The sequence below is a fragment of the Marmota marmota genome, unplaced genomic scaffold, assembly GCF_001458135.2.
Source record: "Marmota marmota marmota unplaced genomic scaffold, marMar, whole genome shotgun sequence".
Taxonomy (NCBI): domain Eukaryota; kingdom Metazoa; phylum Chordata; class Mammalia; order Rodentia; family Sciuridae; genus Marmota; species Marmota marmota.
Genome location: NW_026000068.1, coordinates 16,147,169 through 16,172,644, shown reverse-complemented (window position 1 = coordinate 16,172,644; position 25,476 = coordinate 16,147,169). Strand labels below are relative to the sequence as shown.

Sequence of the window (25,476 nt, the reverse complement as noted above, 5' to 3'; positions counted from 1 at the left end):
CATAGTCAGATCCTGAGGGCACACATCAAACTCTTCCTACCCAGTACAATCTAATTAAAATGTTTTACACTTCAGTCTTCTGAAGAAGATCCCTGTTGAGGGACAATTCTGCTGCTTAAAAATAAACAAACAAAAAGTTGAAAACTGCTGCTCTAGAGTGTGGTTCTTGAGAATGTTCTAGGTGCGTCAAAGCTCTGGTGGGCTGCAAAAGCACAAATATCTGTATCCTCCCCCCGGGTGGTTATAGTGTGTCTAAGTTGCAGGTTGAAAATTTGTACTTCCAGCCAGCTCCCGGATGATGCTCAGGTTGCTGGTCCAGGGACCACTGATTACAAACTGAACAATTGATTCTAGTGAACAGAGATGATATTAAATACTTGTTATGTCAGATGGGAAAAAAGGAGGAAACAGCCATTCAGAGTTTTAATAGCTTACCTGTCATCCCACTGCTGGTCATCACAGAACAGGAATTTGAACCTCACTTGTCTCTGTTGTAGACCAATGGTTCCCAGTCTGTATTCCAAGGTGGGGCATTGGGTCAGATTAATTACAAGAGGTTTGCAAATCTGGGTGTAAAGCAGACATTGTCCGCAGCGTGGATGTCCCACAAGCCAATATCTTTTCTTTCTTTCTTTTTTTAGCTTTAATTAGTAAACTTTATATTTTGGTGTACTTTTAGGTTTCCAGCAAAATTCAGCAAAGAGTACAAAGAGTTCATATATCTGCTGTTTCTGCATGCCTCAACCACCTGCACCAAAGTGGTACATTTGTTAACAATTGATGAACATAACACTGATACACCCTTCTCACCCCAGGTCTATAGTTTACATTTGAGTTCACTCTTGGTGTTGTATATTCTTGGGTTTTAACAAATTAATGAACATATATTCTCCTTCAGCATTTTAATATCCTGTATAATAATAGTTTCCCTTGCCTAAAAATTCTCTGTGCTCTGTTCATCCTTCCCTCCCTCCCTTCAACCTCTGATATTTTTACTGTCTCAGTAGTTTTGCCTTTTCTAGAAAGTCTAATTGTTTTAATCATATCATGCAGCCTTTTCAGAGTGGCTTCTTCTACTAGTATAATATGTATTTTCACCTAATAAAGAACATCTTGGTTGCTTTAGGGTAGTTATGAATAAACTCCTATAGTAAATGATAAATCTTGACATGTACAAGTGTTTGTGTAGACATAAGTTTTTAGTTTGTTTGAATAAATACCAAAGAGCATCATTGCTGAATTATGGTAAGACTGTATTTAATTTTATAAGAAACTAATGAACTATCTTTTAGAGTATGGACTATACCATTTTGCATTTCTGCCAACAATGAGATTTCCTATTGTATGACATCCTCACCACCATTTTGTTTGTCATTGTTTGGATTTGAGCCATTCTGATAGGTGTGTAATGGTATCTCCTTTTTAAAATTGATTATTCCCTGATGTCATATAATATCGAACATCTTCTCATATGCTTTTTTGACCATCTTTATGTTCCTTAGTGAGCTGTCTCCTTAGGTCTTTAGCCCATTTTAAAATAAGTTTGTTTTCATATTGTTTAGCTTTAAGAATTCTTTATTTTTTTTTTTATAACAATTCTTTATCAGAAATTTCTCTTGTAATTATGTCCCCTCAGTTTTTGGCTTATCTTCTCATTCTCTAGACATTGTCTTTGGCAGAGCAGGAGTTTTTCATTTTAATGAAGTTTAGCTTATCAGTTTTCTCTTTCATGATTATGCCCTTGATTGTATCTAAAAATTTTGCCATGCCCAAGTTCATCTGTTCTCCTTTACTATCCTCTAGGAGTTTTATAGCTTTGCATTTTACATTTAGGCCTGTGATCAATTTTAGCTAATTTTTGTGAAGACTGTAAAGTCTGTGTCTAGATGCTCTTCTTTCTTTCTCTTTTTACATGTGGATGTTCAGTTCTGGCACTTTTTGTTGAAAAGGCTTTCTTTACACTATTTTACTGCCTTTGCTCCTTTGTCAAAGATCAGTCAACTCTATTTATGTGGGTCTATTTCTGATTCTGTACCATCCCATTGATCTCTTTGTTCTTTTGCCAGTACCACCCTGTTTTGATTACTGTGGCTTTATACTGAGTCAAGTCAGGTAGTGTCTGTCCTCCAGATTTTTTGTTCTTCAATAATTATTTGGCCTTTTTGGGGTTTTTTGCTTCACCATATAAAACTGTAGAATCAGTTTGTTGATATCTTTGAAATTTGCTGGGATTTTGATTGCTGTTGCATTTGAATGCAATTGCATTGCCGTGTTGACAATATGGTTTCCCTATCTGTGAGCATGGAGTATCTCTCCATTTGTTTCATTATTAAGTATATTTCATCAGAATTTTGCTGATTTTCTCATAGTTCTTGTACATATTATTAGGTTTATACCTGAGTATTTCGTTTTGGGGGGTTGTTAATGTAGATGATAACATCTTAATTTCAAATTCCACTTGTCCAATGCTGGTATATAAGAAAACAGTTGACTTAGATTGTTAGTTCCAGAAGGGTTTTTTTCCCCCCTTGGTCAGTTTTTTTTTTTTTTCCTTCAGATTTCTGTATAGCTTATTCTATCTCTATGAACATGTTTTGTTTTTTCCTACTGTGTCTGCATATCTTTAAATGCCTTTTCTTATTGTATTAGTTAGGACTTCTAGTGCAATGTGTTGATCTTAGCAGGAAAGCTATAAGTTACTTATCATTAAATAGGATTTTAGTTGTGAAAGTTTTATAGATTTTTTTTTAAATCAAGTTGAGGAAGTTTCCCTCTAGTTTACTGAAGGAAACTTTTATCATGACTGAGTATTGAATTTTTCCAAGTGCCTTTCTGTTGATATGATCATGTGATTATTCTCTTTTAGCCTTTTAATATGATGGATTTCATTAGTTGATTTTGAAATGTTGACCCACTTTGCATACCCTATACAAATCCTGTTTGTATCATTCTTTTTACACAAAGTTGGATTCAACTTGCTATTATTTTGTTGAGGATTCTTACATCTTTCTGTTCATGAGAGTTATTAGTCTGAATCTAGCCATGTTATTTATCTGGTTTTGAAAGTTAAGAAGTATTCTCTCTGCTACTGTCTTCTCAGATTCTAGAGAATTTGTATAATTTAACCCTTAAATGTTTGGAAGACTTTGCCAGTGAAACCGTGTGAGCCTGATATTTTCTTTTATGGACAGTTTTAAATTATTGATTCACTTTTATTAATAGAAACAGTCCTACTTACATTGTTTTATTCTGTGAATTTTAGTGGATTGTCTTTTTTAAGGAATTGATCCATCTTTTGTAGATTATCAAGTTTATGAACTAGGAATTGTGCATAAGATTCCTTTAGTATTCTTTTAAAGTCCATGAGATCTGCAGAAAATTCTCCTTTTTTACTTTTCTTTATTTTTTTGTATGGAGAACTGAACCCAGTGACACTTTACCACTGGTTCACATCCCCAGCCCTTTCCCTTAATTTTTAATTTTGAGACAGGGTCTCAGTTGTTTAAGGCCTTGATAAATTGCTGAGGCTGGCTTTGAACTTGTGATCCTCCTTAGCCTCCCAAGCTGCTGGGATTACAGGCATGTGCCGCCATGCCTAGTCCTTTCATTTCTAATAATAATTTGTTCTTTTTTCCATAGTTATTTCTGCCAGAGGCTTCATTTTAAACAACTTTTAATTTAATTGATTTTTTCATTATTGATTTCCTGTTTTCAATTTCTCTTATTTCTGCTCTAATTTTTTTCTGCTTAATTTGAACTTAATTTGCTCTTTTTATACTTTCTTAGGGCAGAAACTTAAATTATTGATTTTAGAGTTTTCTTATTTTCTAAGATGCATTTAGTGCTTAAGTTTCCCGCTAAAAAGCATTGTTTTTGCTGCATCCCACAAATTTTCATAAGTTGGATTTTCATTTTCATTTAGTTCAGAATATAAATTTCTCTTTGAGATTTCTTCGCCCCTTGTCTATAGTGTTATTTACTCTCCAAATTTTCTAGCTGTCTTTCTTTAATAATTTCTAATTTAATTGCATCGTGCTCTGAGATCAGGTCTTGTATATGATTTCTATTTCTTAGGTATTAAGGTGTTTCTGATGTTGTTGGTTGGTTAGTACTGGGGATTAAACTCAGGAGTGCTCTGCCTCTAAGCTGTACATACACCCCTTTTTCTTTTTTCCTTTTAAGACAGGATCTTACTAAATTGCTGAGATTAGCCTCACACTTGCAATTTTCCTGCTTCAATCTTCCAAGTCACTGAGATTATAGGCATATGCTATATCAGGCATATTAAGGCATTTTTAATGTCCTGGTATGTGGACTCTCATTGCATGTTCCCTGTGAGCTTGAAAAAATCTGTAACCTGCTGTCAGATGAAGTAGTCTGTAGATGTTATTATATCCAGTAAATTGATGGTACTGTTGAGTTCAACTATGTACTTATTGACTTCCTGCCTGCTGTGTCTCTCCATGGCTGATAGAGTGGTGTGAAAGTCTCCAAATATAATATAGATTCATCTATTTCTTCTTTCAGTTCTATTTTGCCTGATGTATTTTGATGCTCTGTTGTTAGGTGGGTAACATCAAGGGTTGCTACATTTTTTTTCTTTTTTTTTAATATTTTTTTTTAGTTGTAGTTGGACACAATACCTTTATTTTATTTGTTTATTTTTATGTGGTGCTGAGGATCGAACCCAGTGCCTTGCACATGCTAGGCAAGAGCTCTGCCACTGAGCCACAACCCCAGCCTGCGGGTTGCTAGTTTTCTTAGAGAATTGACCCCTTTATTAATATGTAATGCCCCTCTTTATGCCTGATAATTTTCTTTGTCTTTATGTCTTCTGTATGAAATTAATATAGTTATTCCCACTTTCTTTTGATTATTTTTAGCATGATATATCTTTCTCCATCTCTTTACTTTTAATCTGTATATGTCTTTACATTTAAGGTGGGTTTATTATAAACAAAGCTTGATTGATTATTGTTTTTTTTTAATCCACTGACAAACTCTTTTAGTTGGTATATCATCCATTTCTAATTTAATTACAATTAATATATTTTTAGATCCTTGACATTTAAGGTGATTACTAGTGTACAGTCATGCATATGACAGGAATACATTCTGAGAAATATTTCATTAGGCAGTTTTGTAGTGTGAACATCATAGAGTATGCTTAACAAAGCCCGAAATAGTACACCCTACTACATACCCTGGATATATGGTACACTCTGTTGCTCATAGGCTATAGACTGGCACAGCATATTAACATACTGAATCCTATAGGCAGTTGTAACCCAGTGCTGTTGGTATACTTAGGTAAATCTAAATGTAGAAAGGATACAGTAAAAATGTGGCATCAAAGGTAAAAAACTGTACATATACATGGAGCAGTTACAGTGGAGCTTATAGGATGAGAGTTGCCCTGGATGAGTTAGTGAGTGTGAATGCTGAGGACATCACTGGACACTATGTAGACTTTTAATCACTATGCTCAGGCTACTCTAAATTTATATAAGAATATTTTTTTATTCAATAATAAATTAACTTTAGCTTTCTATAACTTTTTAAAAGGTAGTTTTTTAGCCTTTTGACTTATAACATTTAGCTTAAAACTCAAACATACACAGCTATACAAAAATATAAACTATGACACAAACACACTAGGACTATATGGGGTCAGGACCATCAGTATCACTGTCTTCCAACTCCTCCCCATCTTGTCCCACTGGGAGGTGTGACAATAACAGGCAGGAGTGGTAATAGACACAAACTGTCCTCTCCTGTGTAAACAAGGCCTTCTGAAATACTTCCTAAGACCTATCTGGGACTGTAACAGTGGGGGGAAAAAAAAAAACCTAGTAAAATAATAATAAAAAATACTATAGTAAATACTTAAACCAGTGCCATAGTCATTTGTACATACAATTGTCTGTGCCGTACTTTTATTTGCCTGGCAGCTCAGTAAGTTTGTTTACAACAGCATCACTGCAAACACGTGAGGAAGGTATTGTGTTGTGACATGCTGACAGGTATGAAGTCATAAGCAGGAGGAATTTTTCGGAATTGCCTCAGGCAAGGTATGGAAAGAATTATTTCACTAAAGCACCGTGTCTGGTTCCTTTGTTTTTTGAGAGCAGTGGGAGTTGGGGAGGCACAATGTTAATTCATAGGTTTTTATTCAGGAAGGTGTTGGAGAAAGCAATGCTCTTGTGTTGATTGAGTCTCCATGGAGGTTTCTTCCTTGCTCCTGTCTACTGAGGCTCTGCCCGCCTCACCTGCTCATAGCTCTTAACCAGCTTTCCCAATCCCCTAGTTCTGCCTTTCTCTGTTGCTTGCCAAGGCCAGCCCTGCCTCCTGGACCCCCAATCTGTCCTGTTGCGTTACCCATCAGTTGTCTCCTCTTGATCCTCTGCTCTTTCATTCAAATGTTTTACCTAATATACTCACTGTGTAGCAGACACCTCTTCCCCTCCTTCAGTAGATGTGTCCAGGCCTGCCAGGTCCGCTCATAGTTATGGTCAGTGCACCCGGCCCATGTGTCAGACTTGGCTAAGTCCTCATCTTGCATCCTTTACCACTGTGGGTCCTTGGAGAAGTTACCTATATTCTCTAAGCATCTGTAGAGGAAATATTACTTCCTAAGGTCATTGTGAGAATAAAAGTAAAATAATGCATGCAAAGCACTTAACGCAGAGCCTGACAGGAAGCACAAGCTCCTTGTGATTCTGGAGGCTTGCCCAAGAAGTCCTTGCATCGCTGCCTCCCCTGCTGTCTCCATTCAGTCCTCCTGGCCCTCTCACGCCTGTCACTGAATCACCTTCCCCTAGATCTGCCTCTCAGCCAGTTTTTCATTATTGCCACATAGAAAAGAAAACTAATATAAATTTGAGTAGACAAATTTAATTAACTTAAATTAAAATTTTCTCCCTAATGAGATAAGTTAAACATTAAGGAATAAAATGTTGTTGAAAAGGCTAGCGCTTTGGAGGTTCATGAACCATTGGAATAACAAAGAATTTTTTTTAGTCACTTCCCCCACAAACCTCTTCCCTGCCTGCTAGTGGAGGCAGTGTCCTTCCCAGTGGGAATGCACACTGTAGTTCGCTACATCTTCTCTTGGTGAAGCTTATTTTCTTAAACCGCCCCCTCCTCGTTGGCTAGTCTGTTCCCACCTTCTGTGTACTGCTTTTCCAATGGCTCCTTCCCTATCTGCTTTCCTGAAACACTCAACCACACAATAGGGCTGAACACCTCCGTAGTGCAGAGATGTCCAGGACAGGGTGATGTCTAGGGAGTGAAAGATACTTATGTTCTGTAAGCAGGAAACAGACCAAAGAGTGGGCAGCAGAAGGAACAAAGTCCAGCGTGAGCCCTGGGGGTGAGTGAGCTTTGGCTGCTAGACTGGGGTAGAGGGGAGTGTTGTGGTAGGTAGGGAAATGCAGCAGTCAGGGCCATAGACACAGGTAGCCTGGCAAGACGGCCCCATAGTCCCTGATGCATCCCAGGGCTTCAGAGACACCACTGTGACATTGCTTTTCCTAATGATTGTTGTTTTGTTTTGTTTTGCCATAATATTATAAAGATGGTCTTTTTAAAAAGTGCCACATGCACCACTTTTTGAGAAACTAGTTCTGGGGAAGAGGAGTGAAAGCAGAACATGCACAGGCTGATGCAGAGGGAAGGCTTCAGACCCAGGTTTGGCAGAATGACAGGAGTGGCAGGCTAGAAATGGGTGGAACCTAAATGTGTTTGGCCAACAGGGGTTTGGAAACTTGCCACAGGTGCTCCCTTTTTGCATCTCTGACCTGTTTTCTCCCATTGCTTTTCCATCTGCCCTCATTTACAGTGCCACATGTCTCCCACACAGGTATTGATCCGCCACCCTGGACCCTTCCACTTGTCCATCCCTTCTCTGCAGGAGACTTCTACATCTTTGTGGAAACACCTCTCTGGCACCACAGTACCAGCCTCCTTGGCACCTCCAGCCGGATGCTCTATGGGCACCTTCAGATCAACTCATTCTCATGGTCACCTAGGCTTGAAACCTGGAGTGACAGGAGGCTTCTTTCTTATTCTCTGATTAGGAAACCACAAGCAGGGCTCATAGATTCACTTTCACTGAGACACTGCCCAGCTTTACTCTCATTCCACAAACATGTCCCTCCCATTGCCATTTTTTCTCCTCTGTCCCTCTCCGCTCTTCTTCCCTCATCTGGCTAATATGGAAAAGCAATAGGAGAAAACAGGTCAGACACACATCTTCCTCCCTCCCTCCTTCTCCCCCACCTCTTTCTTTCTCCCTCCCTCTCTCCCTTTGTTTTTTTGTGGCTTTTATTGAGCTAAGAACTGTACTCATTGCTTTGTATGCATTTTTTTATATACTGCTCACAATAACTCTGTGATTTTACGTATTTTAGTTCATTGTACTTAAAAACTTATGCTTGTCAAAAGATAGTTTTTAGGAAAATTAATAGGCAGGCCACAGACTGGGGGAATTAAGAGTAACATATCGGGCTGGGGATGTGGCTCAAGCGGTAGCGCGCTCGCCTGGCATGCGTGCGGCCCGGGTTCGATCCTCAGTACCACATACAAAGATGTTGTGTCCGCCGAAAATTGAAAAATAAATATTAAAAATTTCTCTCTCTCTCTCTCTCTCTCTCTCTTTAAAAAAAAAAGAGTAACATATCTAGAATGTTTAGCACACTCTTACAACTTAACATTAACACACACACACACACACACACGGAGGGTAGGGGCGGTTAAAAAAACGTACTGCTTGTTAAGTATTGGTATAGTATCAAAGAATAATATCTATAGTAATCTGAAAAGACTTTCCATGTACATCTATCTGTATGAGGCCAGACTCTCCTTATATACTTCAACCAAAACAACATAGCACAGCAAATTGGACTTAGAGCTGGGTGCAGTGGCAATATCTGTAATCCCAGCAACTCAGGAGGATTACAAGTTTGAGGCTAGCCTGGGTAACTTAGTGAGACCCTGTGTCAAAATAAAATATAATAATAAGATGATGATGATGATGTCTGGGGATGTAGTTCAGTGGTAGAATGCTCCTGGGTACAATCTCCAGTATCATACACACAAATGAATCTTGAAACAGAAATAATACTCCAGTTGTCTCCTATTAAGGAAATTTGCAAAGAAACTTGACATTAAAGAATTTTTTTTAAATGTGGGACAATTTTTAAAACAAATTCGTGGAAGTTTGTTTTAAAAAGTGGAAACAAATTTGTTTCATTTGGGAAATACAGTTTTTCATAAAATATTTTTGTTAAAATTAATGGATTTACTGTTTATTATATTTTAATGCATTCAATATTTTTCAATTTCAATTTCTTGTATATCAATAGATAAATTCAAATAAACAAAAATCCCTTTGGGATTCTCAACTTTTGGAAATGTTAAAAGTCCTGAGCCCAAAGTTTAGAGAACTGTTATGTTAGCACTCTGTGTAAGCACTTGTAGTCACTGACATATATTAATGAAAGGTAAGTCTTCTAATGAAGTTGGTGCATGAACATCAGTGTATTCTGGGATCAGTGGTACCACCTGATTAGTATATAAAGGTATAAAGTCAGACAAATAGGCGTGAAGCAATTGCAGAATACTACACAGTGTTTTGCTGGTCTGTGACCGACCCTGGTTTGCGTAGTATTGTTAAGTACCTTACCCCAGTGAAGTTCTCCAGAGAGACCAACAAATGTGCACTTATGCTTGTAGCCCTATTTTTGGTCTTTTATTTTGTTTCCAGGCTTTTAAAAAGGGCTAAAATCCTTGAAATCTTCCAGATGATGTACGTTTTTATATGCTAATATGTTGAACTATGGATGGTAGCCCTTAGGTGACTTCATGGTGGGGTCACCAAAAACTCCAAGGCTGGATTAGAGGGTTGGAACTTCCAGGCCCATTCCCAGACCTCCTGGGAGAGGAGAGGAGGTAAAGGTTAAGTTGGCCAGTGATTTTAATCAGTCACGCCTATGTAATGAAGTCTCCATAAAACCCCAAAGGACAGGGTTCAGAGAACTTCCAGGTAGCTGAACACGTGGAGGTTCCTGAAGGGTGACACCTCTAGAGAGGGTATGGAAGCCTATGGCCCTTCCCACACCTGTCCTGTCCATCTCTTCATCCACTGTTCCTCAATGTCCTTTATTATGTCCTTTATAATTAACCAGTAAATGTTGTATTTCCCTGATTTCTGTAAGGTACTCAATAGAAGCCAAGGGGTAGGGATGGGAATCTGATTTTTAGCTGTTTGGTCAGAAGCACAGGTAAACAACCTGGGGCTTTTGACTGCCATCTGAAGTCTTGGGGACTGAGCCTTCATCTTGGGGGATCTGACTCTATCCAGGCAGAGTGTTAGAATTAAAATGAATTAAAAGATATCCACCTGGTGTCCACTGTGGAATTCTTGCTTGGTGTGTGAGGGAAACCCGTGTACGTTTTTGCCTGCAGTAGTCTTCTGGGTTGATTGTTCAGTGACAGTAGAGGAGAAACTGAGTTTTGGCTTTTTTAGAAGCGGCTTCTAAAAAGGCTTGTTTTCTGCTGCAGGAAGCAACCTTGCACTGTTCAGGAAGAACTGTGGCCCTGCCCCTAACTAGTATGATTTCTTCTATCCTTACTTTTCTTCCTTAGCCAAGGCTGATTGGGTCAAGAAGAGCCCTTGACTCCAAGGGAGCCATAAGCTGACAAGCAGCCTGGTCTGCCCTGAATTGGCTCAGCCCAGGTTAAAGCCCTGGCACCATGTGTTCAGTCAGATTCTATATATGGATTTCAACTATGACCTCTTTATATGAAGGTGAAAAACAGCCAGGGTGCCGAGAGTGAGCAAGTGCTCACAGCCACAAAGAGGTTACTAGGCAAGAACCCAGGGAGGAGAAACTCGGAGAAGAGGGAAACCTAAGACAGATATTAGTGAAAGCAGAGAAAGGAAGGCTGGGTCATCATCAGTGAGAGATCCAGACTCCTGCTGCAGGCTGGAGAGCAGACTCCAGTCCTAGTGCCACCTTGGCTCCTCAGTTCTTGGCTGCCTTTTTGATCTGGGCAGGGCCCTAATTGTCATCTGTATCCTTACCATAAACCTTCGGTACTTGTCACCCAAGGGAGTCTCTTTCTCTTCTTTTTCTTGTTTTTGTATTTTTTAGTTGTAGATTGACACAGTACCTTTATTTTCTTTATTTATATGCAGTGCTGGGAGTTGAACCCAGTGTTTCACATCTTCTGGACGAGTGCTTTTCCACTGAGCCACAACCCCAACCCTAGGAGTCTCTTTCTTTCCATGAGAGTTTAAGGTAGAGAAAGGTAAATGGAAGTTGGCTAGGTGTGTGTGTGGGGAGGGGTGTCTAGGGGTTCTTCTTGGAAGAGGTGAAATTAGTAAGGCGTGACAGGACTTGTCTGTACTTTTGGGGACATTTTTGGTGAGTGCTTCCTCCTTCCAGTGGACATTTATTTTAGGGGAGTACTTCCTCCTTCTTCTGCAGTAAAGAGGTGGAGTCTCTACCTTTCAGAGTCTTGGGGTCTTCATGGCAGGATGGGGTAGGTCTGAGTAGAAAAATACTTTTAGAACATACTCTGGTAAGCCTGACTTTTTGTATTTTATCCACTGGTTTTTAACTTAGAAAGGTATAATATTCCAGGTGAGCATGAGCTAGGATTTGAAATTCAGTGAGCTGAGACAGGAGGCTAACTAACCCATTTCTCTCCACCTTCATAAAAGGTTAGCTTACAGCAAGCAATTGCCCTTACCTCTCTGTACCCCATCTATAAGATGTTGGTAATTATAACATCAACATCTCCCTTGTAGTGTGGACATGACATTTACATGAACTGAAGTATAATGCTTCTAGCAAAGATAAATTGTTTGAGTGCCTACTGTGTGCCATATACTCGATATTTGGAATTATTCTACAAAACAAGATTGAATTGGGATTCATAGGGAAGTGCTTACAGACATGACCAGCATGTGGTAAATATCAGCAAGTGGTACCCATTGTTGTTACTATTACTTGAGAGAGGTACACCCAAGTTCAGAAATACTGGAACAACCAGAGTTAGCCAAAGGGGGATGTAGAAATGCAGGTTTCAGGCAGAAAGCTTCCTGAGTGTGCCAATTTTAGCATGGAAGGCTGACCCTGTGGAGCATAGGCCAGGTCATCTGAATCTGAAGTGGGAGAGTCATATACCAGGCTTTCCACATACCCTCAGCATTCACTGATTGTGACCTTCAGATTCTGAGAATAATTTATATATTTAGCTTGGCAAATAAATGGACGTCTTTTGTCAAGAAGCATTCGTGTTCATGACATGCACGAAGAAGGTGTTTTTTTTCAAACTTGGTCGCATGTTAAATTGTGAACATGCGTTTTTTAAAAAGTTCACAATATTACTAATACAGAAGCTGCAGAAACAAAACAGTAGAAAGAAGAGCCAGTTGTCAATGTCTTATTAAGTCCTGGACACTTATTGAACGCTTATGACAAGTAGTAGTCTAGCCCATGTGCACATTCTATCGTGTGCAATTTTTTGCGTAGAGGGAATCAATTTGTCATCCTCTCTGTTGGTGTGTCTCTACATGTAACCTTGTTTGTGTTGCCCTTTTCCTGGGTCTCACAGTTCACATCCTTCTCTTGTGATGGCCATAAAATAAACCCCTGCACTCTTAAGTGGTCATTGGCTTAACTTTTCATCCAAATACTAGACATTTGGGTTGTTTCCAGAGTTTCTCAGTTAGGAACATATTTGCTATAAACATTGTGTACAGAGAGCTTAGTCAGCAAGTTACTAAACACCTTCTGGAATGGGACTCTCTGCCAAGGTCTTTGAAGTGACATCAACTCATTTAATTAAGAGTTTCAAGAGCTGGCATTCAGGATTTCCTGAGACAGCATCTTATTCTTTGGCTTAGTTTGCTTCACACATTTAGTCAGCAGATATGTATGTAGGAGCGGGCATGGTGGTGCACACCTATAATCCCAGCTACTTAGGAGCCTGAGGCAGGAGGATTGCAAGTTTGAGGCCAGCCTGGGCAACTAAGCAAGACCATCTCAGAAGGAAGGGAGGGAGGGAGGGAGGAAATTTTAAAAGGCTGGTGATGGAACTCAGTGGTAGAATGCCCCTAGGTTCATTTCCCAGTATTGAGGAAAAAAGAAGATATGCAGTGCATGGAGGACTTGCAATATGCTGGGAGTGTACAGGCTCTGGTGAGCACGGTAGAAAAGTCCCTGGGTGCATACAGCAGCCAGTAGATGCAAGATGAAGCTGTGGGCGTGAAGGTTGTCATGGTGGCTCTACTGCCCCATAGGCATAGTCGGTCAGATTTCTGGGTAAAAGTACCCCTTTGTTCTAGGGACATCAAATGTCCAGAAACGACACATGGTAGCTACCTTACTGTAGATGATGAAGTTAGGGGCAGTCAGAATTGTAGACTATTAGAAAGCAATACAATTTTTATTATTTCTGAATTAGGCGGGACAAAATGATGGATAGTGTTTGAAGTTGCACGGGGTAGTTAAAAGCACAGGTTCATGAATTCAGATGGTTCTAGTTTTGAATTCTAACTCTGTTGTAGACTTTTGTTTGAGGGAAAAATGTTTAAATCTTCTGATCCTCAGTCTTGTTATCTCTAAATTGGATATAGTATTTTCTGTCCTCTAGGCTGTTTGTATCCCCAGTGCCAAGTACAGAACCCAGCACAGGACAATGTACCAACAGTTGGTTGTTAACAGGAAAAAAAAAATTGTTTTTTCTTGATTGGTGGAAGAGTGGTTAGATATGAATGGGTAGAGTGACAACTCTAGATTGAGGAAGACCGAGGGCCTGTGATAAATATAAAAAACTTCAAGGGTAAATAATTATAATTATCATGTACTAATATTTTTTAATTAAAAAAGAGTAGGTCATATTTTCTCCATTAGCCAAATGTTTGCTAAGCAAAATTTTCTACTTCTAAGTCAGAGGAGACCAAATTAAGAAGGCATAAGCCCATCTTTTGTCCCCTCCTATTTATGAAGCCTATAAATAACAGAAAAGCAAAGCAGATGAATTGTAACCCTAAGGGTTTTCTCCACATCTTCAGAAACTCTGGAAGAGGAAACACTTCTGCTATTTGCCATTGAAGACCTATGCTCTTTTTACCCTTTCTATCCACCCTTTTGGTTGTGTTGAGTTGTTAAATTTTGGACTTGGTTTCTTGTGGTCACCAGGTGACTTTCACAGTTGTGTGCCTCATGACCCAGCTTCAATGTGGAGAACCCAGGAGGCTCCTGTCACTGTGCCCCTGTCTTCAGTGAGGAAACAAAACCCTTTCCCAGTATCCTCCACACATTGCCCCTTGGGCCTCCTTGGGTAGGGCTCCACCCTTCCTGAGTTCTCAGCTCACTCCAGCAAACCTGGACGATTAGCAGGGCAGTGTTGAGGACTGTCTGCTGGGTGGCCAGTCATAGTGTTCTCACATTTTCACACAAATCAGCAGGAGTAAAGGAAAAAGTCAAAACTTTCTGATAAGATTTTGATATCTGTAATAAGGGAGTCGGTTTTGGGATTCTGTTAGCTTTAAGCTGAGTAGAAATGTTTTTGTGGCTATGTGTCTGTTTGTGGTGTATGGGAGTTTTGTCTGCTCCGCCCCCCTTTTGGAGATGGCAAAAGAATAGAGGAGTGAAAGTCAAATAGGGAAATATTTTCTTGGGTTAGTGCTGGGCCTCTGAAATGCTCCAACCCTGACTAATGCCAAAAACTGTATGCTGAAACCAGCCAAAGGACTGCTAACAAAATACTTCCTCAACCAAGCTGAGTGAAGAGAAAAAAAAAAATGTAAAACAGTGTTTGGGGAGGCTAGAGTAGGGGGCAGGCTGGAGGGCTGGCAGGGAAGCTTTGCAGAAGAATGCAGGAATTTGGGGATGTTCAGAATGTCACCAGTGCTGGTGGCTCTGCCATGTTCGGTGTTCAGAAAATGGAGGAACAAAGGAAGCCATTCCACAGCCGAGAAGGATGCAAAGACTGCAGTCCAGAGTTAAATTACACACACATTATAGGAATCCAGATTTGTGATTTAAAGAAAGAAATGAAAGTGTTTTTGTGAGAGCTTTTGACTTGGATAACAAAATGCTTCCTTCATAATCCATATCTACCATTTTTCTCTTTTGTACAAACCACCCAACAACTTAAATTCCTAAACGATTAAATAGAATTCCATGTCACATAGAAACTTTTAAACTCTAAAGGAATAGTTACATGTGTAAGTAAAAGTTCATCAAGTTGCATATGATTTATTGCATTTTATTTTAATTGAGGAGGTCAAAGGGCAGAACTGATACTCATCAGTGTTTTCTATTTGTGTTCTCTCTGATGTTAGAATTTGACCAGATTCTTGAACTGTACTATGTCTGAATTATTTCTCAAAGATTCATGACTAAGAATATCTTGTTTTTCTGCAAGAATTCCAAAGTCTTGCTTATAAGATAGTTGCAGAAAGATTATGTTTTAAGAAAAGGAGAAAGGAGACAGTAGACAATAACCAGTTGACTGAACTCTCTGACGCTGAGGCTTGCTAAGAAGCCAAGCACAGGAAAGGCGAAATTCATGGAGAGAGATGGTAGTCTTGTGGGGTGACATTCATTGTGTCCCAGGAAAGAAAGCAGAAGACTGGGAGGATGGCTGCCTCTTGAGGCTAACACTGCCACTGAATGCATCATGATAAATGGGGATCATTCATGAAGGAAAACACTACTCCTCTGAAAAGCACCCATATTGGCCAAGTAGCCAGAAACCCCAATGTATTGGAGAATCCTGGTAGGAGGGATTTATAAACACTTCTGTGTCCTCTCTGAGGAGTTTTCTTAAAACAGTACTTTCTGTGCTCTTGTTGCGTGGAATCATGCAACAAAAGTAGTGTAGCCTGACCACTCGGCATTGAACTCTGAGCCAGCTATATTCAGAAATAACTGAAAGAAACTCCACCATTGCATATATAAGGCAGACAGGACCTTCTTGACTTGGTTCTGTGAGTATTTTTTTAAGGGTAACAAAGCTTGAAGTTTTTAGTAAGAGAAAACCACAGAAAGTGCCAGATGCTTAGCATAAATTTAAGTACAATCACAGTTTTCTATGCATTCAACCATCACACCATTGATTTTCAAGGCAGGGGGTGGCATAGGGCACAGTGGGGTGTTCTGGAGAGGGCAGATGACAGACTACAGGGGAAGCGTGTGTATTTTAACAATCACACATTATTTTACGATTCACTTGGGAGAAGAGGAAATATTTATTTTCATAATACAAACAACAGAAAATCAAGTTCAACAAAATATTTCTGGCCAGTTAAGAATATGCATTCATTCAGGAATAGAAAAAAAATTATTGAATGCCTAGTCTGTGTCAGGCTTGCCTTAGGCACTGGGGGCATAGCAGGGAGCAAACAACGTCCTTTTCTCATGGAGTTTACATTCTGGTGAAGGGGAGGCCTCATCACTCAATACATAGAAAATAGAGTGCCAGGAAGTGCTAAGTGCTGTGAAGAAGAGCAAAGCAGGGCAAGGGAGGACAGAGTAGGGCTGTTCTGAAGAGAGGCAACTAGACCCCAAGCCTGTAGGCAGGGAGGCTGGGAGTTGGCAGGCCTCTGTATCTGTGGTAAGAAGTTCAAGCAGGAGAAAGAACACGTGTCAAGGCCCTGAGGCAGAGAACTGGGGGTCAGTATGGCTACGTAGAGTGAGTGGAGCCAGTTCCTATGGGGCCCTGTGGGCCCTGGGGTAGGCTTCAGTGGTGTGCTAAGGGAACTGGAGTTCTGAGCAGGGGAGTAAAGTAAATGACTGACCTTCCCCTGCTTCGTGGAGTCATCCTGAGGCAGTGAGCCAGAAGGCGGCCCAGAATCTAGGGGCCTTCTGTTGCATCTAGGCAAGAGGTGCTGCGGCTCAGACCAGCAGGGAGCAGAGGCCGTGTTGAGACATGGTTGGATTCAGGAGGTATTTTGGACACAGAGCTGACAGGATTTGCTGATTGATTGATTGACTGGATGTGGAATTGGTGAAAAGTGAAACAAAGATGCAATGAGAAGTTGGGCTTGGAAGGGCAGAGCCTGTGGTATCCCTCTGCTGGGGAGCCCAGGAGAGGAGAAGCTTGGGGAGATGATGAGCATTTGGGTGTGTCCATTGTTATATTTGAGAGGCCTGATAAGGGATCTGGAGTTCAAAGAGAAGACTGGGACTAGAGACAGAGATTAGAGATTCATCAGATGTGGTGGAGAAGAGAGTGTTGAGCAAAGAAGCCTGAGAATGCAGATTAGTTTCCCAAGAAGGCAAGGCAAGGGTGTATCAGAATCTGGGTAGGGATAAAGTTTTTATGGTTATCAAAAATGGGTGTATGAGTCTTAAAAGGTTAAGAAAGACTGTCTGATATCATCAGCATCCACAGCTCTTCCTGGAACTGAGAGAGACATATTCACAGGAATGAAAGCTAGCTCTGACAATAGAAGATAAATAGCAGCTATATTTCTGTTCATTTTATTATTTATTTGTAGTGCCTCGTGAATGCTAGGCAAGTGCTCCACTACTGAGCAACATCCCCAGTCATGTAGCCTAATTTCAGAACTAACTGTTCTGTTATCTTTCTCCTAAGCCACTGTGCACATTTTAGTTATAGATAATTAGAAATAAAATAAGCACATCTAGGGCTACCCCCAACTCATTTATTGAAAACCTCTGGTGTGTCAAAGAGCTAATTTTTATAGGAAGGAAAACAATACATAGAAGAATAAAGTATAGCCCATGCAATCAGAGGCCCTTATAATCAAGTTGTCAACACTGATACACAAACAAATGAGAAATAGGAGACCCCTAAGAGAAGGGTTGAGCATGGAAGTGGCTAGTTTCACAGAATGTTGATTGCCCCAGCCACCTTTAAATCCCCTCCCAATATATGGTGGGTGACAGTTTTTGTTTTGTTTTTAGCTCTGGATTTTTGTTGTACTTTTCTGGTACAGTAAAAATATGCTTGTATACTCCCCCAAAGCATGGTCCACAGATTTCTACGTAATTCAAAATGTATGTAAAATGGGAAGGCCCATGAGAACGTCTAACGTTACAATCGACACTTTCCCCAGGAAGCACAGGTAGGTGCAGGAACAGGTGGGTGGTACTGGTGTGCAGTTCTCCTCCTGTTGAATTTTGGCCTTGAGGTCATATTGAACACAGCTGGGTTCTCTGTTAATGTTAATAAGCTGTGGATCTCTTAATGATATAGGAGGAAAACATGAACAAAGCCTTGGAATTGCTGTATCTTACCTACTCCTTTGATTGTTTTCAGTGACCAACCAAAACAAAACAAACAAACAACAACAACAACAAAAACAGTCAGTGTTCCACCATGTTTTGGTGGCTGTAGTTGAAGACTAAACCTTCAGTCAAGTCAGAGAACCCAGACCAGGGTGGGATGTTTTTCAGCCCACCTGCTTCTCATGTGAACATGGATCCTGGTGGACTTTGCTCACTGCCTCACCCGGGAGGTCGGCTCTTTCCTGTCAGAGGAACAGATCTGGCCGAGTGAAAACAAAACCTTCCACGGCTTGTTTTCCTGGCCTGGATGGGACAGTGCCCTCTGCTGCATCCTGCCCTGCTCATGCGGCCTCACTCTGTGTTCTGGAAATGACCTGAATATTTCTGTGATGACTCTCTCTATCTTGGTGTCTGATGGAAAGTGTGTCATGAAAAAAAGGGATGTGATTAGAGGACTAAGCCACATGGGCAAAATGATTATTTTGAACAGATAGCAAAATCTGTTACCCAGAATACACCAATAAAACTGGAAGTTTTAGAGGAAAACATAACTATGACATATATTACCAGTGGGAAATACTGCTAAATATTTCTCAGATTTTCCCCCATTTTTGAAGCTAATAAAAATACAGCCCTGTTTTCTTATAATTTTAGATTTTTCTTAAGTAGCTCTATTCAAATGTGGTTGGATTTCAAAAAGACTTTTTCACCAAGAACTAACAAAATGTGTTGGATATGATTGCTTTTTGTCAGAGAAAGATCCTAAGGCTCATGTGTTCATCCATCCTGTGATTCTCACCAAACAGCATGAGGCCTGGATGACCTTGGCTCAGCTTCCTGGGGTGCTTTTGGAGTCAAGGATGACTGGTAGGCCCTTGGCACAGATCAGCTTGAAGTCTTCCTGGATCTTCTGCTGACTGAAAGCCACGTTGCCTCCAGTCATTATCCCTGTTGTAGGAAAGGAGAATTAATTCTTGAAGCTCTTGCTTCCTTTTTTCAAACAAGGATTGTGAGCAGCAGCTGAGTTCCATTGCCTTAGTCCACAGCCCTGAAGGAACACTCCATCCAGTCCAGCCTGCGTCTTATCCACAGTCCCACTCACATTGTCTTCTGTGATTCTGTGTGTCTCAGTTTTCCACTACCACTTATTTGATGAAGATTTATCAGCCACCTTCTGCCTGTCCAATATTGTCATAAAGTGTTATCCTCTTGTGACTATTGATGGGAAACTGTAATGTGTTCTTGTTGCCTTTTAAATTTTTATAACTTTTGAAAGTAAGACTCTAAGCCATTGCAGCGAGTGAAGCATTATAAGATCCCTAGTTAACCAAGATATATGAAAGTACATTTGCTTTCTATATCTAAGTAGACTTAATTTATTTTAGGAAAATTTTTCAATGTCAAAAGCTAAAGTTGAAAGAGATTTGGTTAACTCTCAGTTAATGACAACACTCCTCTGGCTAATTGATGTTTTCTAAAGGCATTAACTATGTAATTCTTGAGCATGAGAGATAGTAATTACTAGGCCTTCAGTTAGTCTGATGCTTTGCAAGTATTATTCAGTATGGATTATGCAGATGATGGTGAAGTCCCAGAGAGGCCTCCAAGCTGTTCCAGAGGATTCCATAGCTCAAAGGGTCCAGGTGAGCCTAGGTTGAGCATTGCGGGGGTCACACTTAACACCCCAGTTCCTACACAAATACCTAGATCACACATCTTATTGCCCACTTCTTGCACTTTACAAACTCAGATAACCAGCCATTTTGGCTGATATGACACTGGAGGGGATTCCTGGGATGGGGGACTTTCAGTGCTAAAACTGGAAAAATCCCAGGCAAGCTAAGATGAATTGGTTCCCAGTTCAGAATCAGGTTCATTTAGCAGAAAGGAATATCAATGTACTGTCTTCTCAAATGAGGAACTTACCTATAAATGGAGATAACTCCCTCTCCTCCTGCATTTGTGATGAGGTGCGCTCACTGTTCCCATCTGCTGGGTTGGGTAGCTTATTGGTTTTTCCGTGGACTTGGGACCAGCATTGTCTTCATTGAGGTTATAACTGTGAAGCAGCATGTTTTCTTGCCCTCGGGAGGCCTCTTACCTAAAGAGACTCTGACTCTTCCCTCTTGTCAATTCTGGATTCTTCCCATTGGTCCCGTGGTTCTCACTATAAAGTTACCTGCTTAGGCTTTGCCTGACTGTTAACTTCCTATGGTAAGGCCTGTCTCCCATCTGGAACTTTTCCCCCACATTCTATGCTCCTTGCAGCCCTCAGGGTACATAGAGACTCTTTTCTTCTTCTCTGTTAATCCTGTTCACATTTTAGTGTTGATATTGCTTCCTCATGGAAGCCTTCCATGATCATCCCAGATATAGGTGAGGTGTTCTTCTCTGTATTCTCACACTGCTTGTGCTTACCGCTGTTAGATTATATGCCTCTAGAGTTGTAATTGCTTTTTTAGTTATCTGTATGACTTATTGTAGTCTTCTTGAGGAAGAGGGGCATTATATTGTTCTCCGTGTGTCCCCCAGCACCATCTACTCTACCAGGCACATAGTAGATAATGGAGCAGGGTGGTGGAAGAACCAACAAGCCACAAACCTCCTTCTTCTACAGTTTGCTTTGGTCTTGCCTTGTAATCTTGCCTTGTGGCTGTTGGTCACTGTTCATCCAGTTCTTCTTGAGATACAAAACACACTAGATTTTTCTCAAAAGACTCAGCCCTCTCCATTCAGGGACCACCATCCAGAGTAGTTAGGTCTTAGTTTGTCCTGTAAGGCAATGGGAACTTTATGAAAATACTTGAAATGGCCAGCTCAACAGATAAGGGTTACATAAACATCAGTGGGAAAGTGTAGGACCTAAGAGTGTATTATGTAGGTGGGGCATCAATGTTATGTATATTTGTATATACATGGAATAAAATTATTTCTAACCAGGCTCCATAACCTGTAATACCAACTACTTGGGAGGCTGAGACAAGAGGATAACAAATTGGAGATCAGCCTCTATAACCTAATGAACCATTGTCATAAAGTAAAATAAAAGGGCTAAAAATGTAGCTCTATGGTGGAATGCTTGCCTAGCAAATACAAGGACCAGGATTCAATCTCCAGCACCACATACACAGAAATAACAGCACCACATACACAGAAATAACAAAATTCTATAGTGACATATAATCTGCAGACAGAGTCATATAAAAACACATATGCCTATCAAAAGTAATAGGCAAAAATAGATATCAGCACTAACATGGTGGGAATACGAGTAAATTCCAAAGAAGCTTGCCATACTTTAAAAGTGCTACTGCCCTTTGAGTAGAAACATGGGGGAAAAGATAAGTTGAGTGTAATAATATACTGTTTACTCTTGACTTTTAATATAGTCTCTTAAAGTGTAAAAAAATGGAAATATATGTGTGTGTGTGTGTTTTTAAGATTTCACACTGAATTTGGCATTATCAGAATTCTCTCCCTACTCTTCAACTCATCTACACATTAGTTGAGAACATACACTGCCAGCTCCTCAATTAAGAACAGAATTTTAGTCTGTGCTTTAAGAATCCTGACCAGGTAGTAGAGTCCTGAGGAACAGCCCAGACCAGCTCTTCCAGCCAGGAGCTATGGGGTGGTTTCCACTTGGTGAAAGTAGGCCAGTTCCCCCTCTCTCGGGTGTGCCGTCCCTGGGACAGAGCCTTTGCACAACAGGGCAAAATGTCAGCATTTTGCTTCCTGCTGTCTTTTAGCTTTGGAGCTCAGGACTTAATTTTTGTCTCTTTGATACATATGGCATTGCTTTATAAAGTCATTATACTTGCCAACAGCTAATAATAGATTTCTCTGATAGACTTAAGTATAAGGTTGGCTTTTTTTTTCTTTCTTTTTTTTTCCAGCTAGACCTCACCTTGGTGGAGCATATATCGTTTATTACTACAGTAGGGTTCTTTATGTGCATCAAAACCCCTTTTACATCTGTTTTGCCATTTGAAATAACATTATATCAGAATTTACGTGTGAAAACAAATAGACCTGACAGTGGAGGTATCTCCAGAGTTGGAAACATTCTCCAGCATCCATCTCCACAGAGTCCATTCAGGGTCACTCTTGACTTTGTTGGTGGGGAAATGGAAGCACACATAAATTAAATTACTTGTCCTGGTAGAGAAGACAAGCTAGAAGCAAGGCCTGTAGATCCAGTGTTCATGCCACTTCTGCCCACAGTGTCTATTGTCCTTGAGAATTTAAGTTAGATTTGAAACAAATATATTCAGGCAAATCAGAATCCAATTGCCATGTAAACTAAGATCTTCCAGGGCTCCAATTTTATAGTTCAGTAAACTTTGTAGTAATAAAGGAATCCAAAAAGTTGTCATGTATGTTACAGATAAGCCCTGGTTAGTAGAACTTTTTACAATGATGGAAAAAACCTATGTCACTCCACACAGAAGCCTCTTCGGTGGCTACTTGACCACTTGAAATGTGGCTCATGTAAATGAGGAAGTGAGTTTTTAATTGTACTCAATTTAAATTTAAATAACCATATGTACTAGTCTCTATTGGACAATACAGTTCTAGACTTCTTAGTGCTTCCTGGTCATCTCCCCTTGGATGTCTCAGAGTTAACCAGGTCAAATCAGAGTTCTAGATTTTCTTCCTCACTCAACCTGTTTCTCTCCTTGAGCAAGTGAAGTCATCATTGACCCAGTTGCTTGAGCAAAAAGAAAACCAATTTTTTAACCTTATTCACTGTTGTATCTCCAACATCTACACTGTGCACAGCACGTTATTTGCATTCAGTAAAGCTCTCAATAATAGCAAATTAATATTATTTATTACCATCAGGGAAGGAGATGAGCTGGCTAGAGTCAAACTATAGATTTAGAATTTGATTGTTAATGACAAGATGATGCTGATATCCATGTATGCAAGAAACTAGCGCATGGATATCTTATAGTCTGGATGTATGGGTATCTTATATTCTGGAGGCCATGGAATGGTGAATGTTATGACTGATTTCATGTATCTGTGAGAGGTGGACTTGGCCACAGCTTTGGTATACAATCTCTGATGTGAGCTAGAAGGTGCTCTTCTCTCTCTCGAGGTCTGTATCTGTCCCAGATCTTGAAACTTTTGTCTTTTCCACTATTTAGAGAAAGAGAAGAGTGTCCTCCTACAAGGTCACTTTTCATAGTCATCTAAGAGGAATTTAGAAAGTAATGGAAAGAAACATACCATAGAATGCTAGGGCAGAGATGTCCAAGCCATGTCCAGGCAGCCAAAGGAGATTTTTCAACATGTGTCTTTTCTGGCATTCTTCCACTCTGACCAGCCAGAACCATTGGCATGCTGTTACTTAAGATCCCCATGCAAAGTAGAATGAGCTGATGAACTCAGTGAAGACATGATCAAGTCTGACAAGCTTTGGGTTACTTCTTTTCCCTTCGTTACTGGGTGATTATCTCCTTGGCAATGGCTGCATTTAAAAGATGAGGTTAAAATAAAACTTGTTTGTTAAAGTTCACATTCAGAGGCTCTTTATCCTGGTATGTAATTATTCAGCCCAGCTTGCAGCCCTGTCTCCCATCCTTCCAGTGCTGTTCCAGTGTTTCCCTGTGTGCACCTTTATTGAGCATCTACTATACACTAAACATTGTGCTAGGTCTTGGAGAGACAAAGATGAGTTAAAAGAATGATTCTCAACCATCAGGGATTCTATAAACAAGTGCCCAGAAACCAGTACATGAAAAACTGAAACATAAGAATTACTTGAAATAACAGGAAGCATGAGGGCGATTAGTATAGATGCTGTGGAACCTAGGTGATGGCAAGTACAATATAACTATGAAGAGTAAAAAAAAAAAAAAAAAAGAAAAATAACTATGAAGAGTATAGGCTCTGAACCAAACTGTCTGGGCTCATGATCTGGCCCTGCCACTTACAAGCCTATGACTGTAGGCTACTGAATTAACTTTTGTAACTCAGTTTGCTCACCTGCTAAATGGAGCAATAAAATCTACTTCATAGGATTTCTAAAAGGATTAAAGGAGTTTGTAAAGCTTAGACATAGCTCCATAAAGACCAGCTTTTATTGTTATCAGCACTAGTACCACATAACTGTCAACTGAACTGAATGAATACTGCTTGCATCTGTTACCACAAAGTTGTCCCTAGGCCAGCTGGGTAGTTCACAAGGCTTCCCAGGGGTGGTAACTTTTGAACCAAAGCATGAAGGTAAGCTGATGCTATAGGGAAAGGACATTTGACAGAAAGAACAGAATCCTCAAAGATACAGAGGAGGGTGGAGGGTGGGGGGCATTTAGAACCCTGTTAATAATTCTAGGTGGCTAAGATGCCCGTGAGGAGCGCTTCAGTGTGGGGCAGGCACGAGGTCATGGGAACTTTTTTAGACAGGTTGAGGAGCTTGGATTGGACTATAAACCCAGAGGAGGCCATGGAGGGGTTTTCATCGGGTTCATTGCTCACTGTATGAGCTGGGTGGAAATACTCTGTAGCATGCTGAGCTCATGGCCTGTGATTCTGCAGCCGGTATGATTTAGGCATGGAGTGCATGTGTGGATCTGAGTTTGCTCACTGAGTTTGATTTTGGGGGTTGAGGGAGGCCTGTGGATTAATAAGGTGAAAGAGGATATATTTGCTTTTTTTGTTTTATGTACTGAGAATTGAACCCAGGGACACACTGAGCTACACCCCAGCCCTTTTTATTTTGAAACAGATCTCTCTGAGTTGCCCAGGCTGGCCTTGAACTTGGAATCCTGCTGTTTCAATCTTCTGAGTCACTGAAACTATAAGCATGGGACACAGCGCCCAGCACACAGGATATGTTTTCTTAATTCTTGTCTACTTGATTCTTCTGTCTGAACTGCTGAGACTGATGCAAGGGTTGCTATTTTTCAGACCCCTTGGAGAGTCTAATGAAAGGTATAGGCCCTTCCCTCTGACAGGCCACAAAGACAAGTATTTCTAGAGAGCATACCTTACGCTCCCTCCTTCTACCCTAGTCATCCAAACAGGCCCCCTCGTCTATCACAATCTTTCTGACCCCAGGCCTACCTGTGGTTTTCATGCTCCCACTCCAGGTTGGTTTTTAATTTAATTTGCCAGCACAGCCAATACCTATTCCATCTACTGTCAATGCTATTATCTAACCGTGTTATCATGAGAGCAGACTTTGGATCAG

At 40.3% G+C, this 25,476-nt stretch overlaps 1 protein-coding gene across 2 annotated transcripts in view; it reads left to right on the top strand.

The window, feature by feature from the left end:
• The window catches only part of Gng12 (G protein subunit gamma 12), a 121,083-nt gene that overhangs the window by 20,860 nt on the left and 74,747 nt on the right, over nucleotides 1–25,476 (top strand). The window contains exons 1-2 of one of the 2 annotated variants that reach the window (XM_048814039.1): nucleotides 20,540–20,551; nucleotides 23,357–23,359. The exons of the other annotated variant lie outside the window; for it this stretch is intronic. The gene's annotated coding sequence lies outside the window, so the exon portion shown is untranslated. Of the gene's footprint in view, nucleotides 1–20,539; nucleotides 20,552–23,356; nucleotides 23,360–25,476 lie in introns of those variants that run through there. 2 annotated transcript variants of the gene reach the window in all.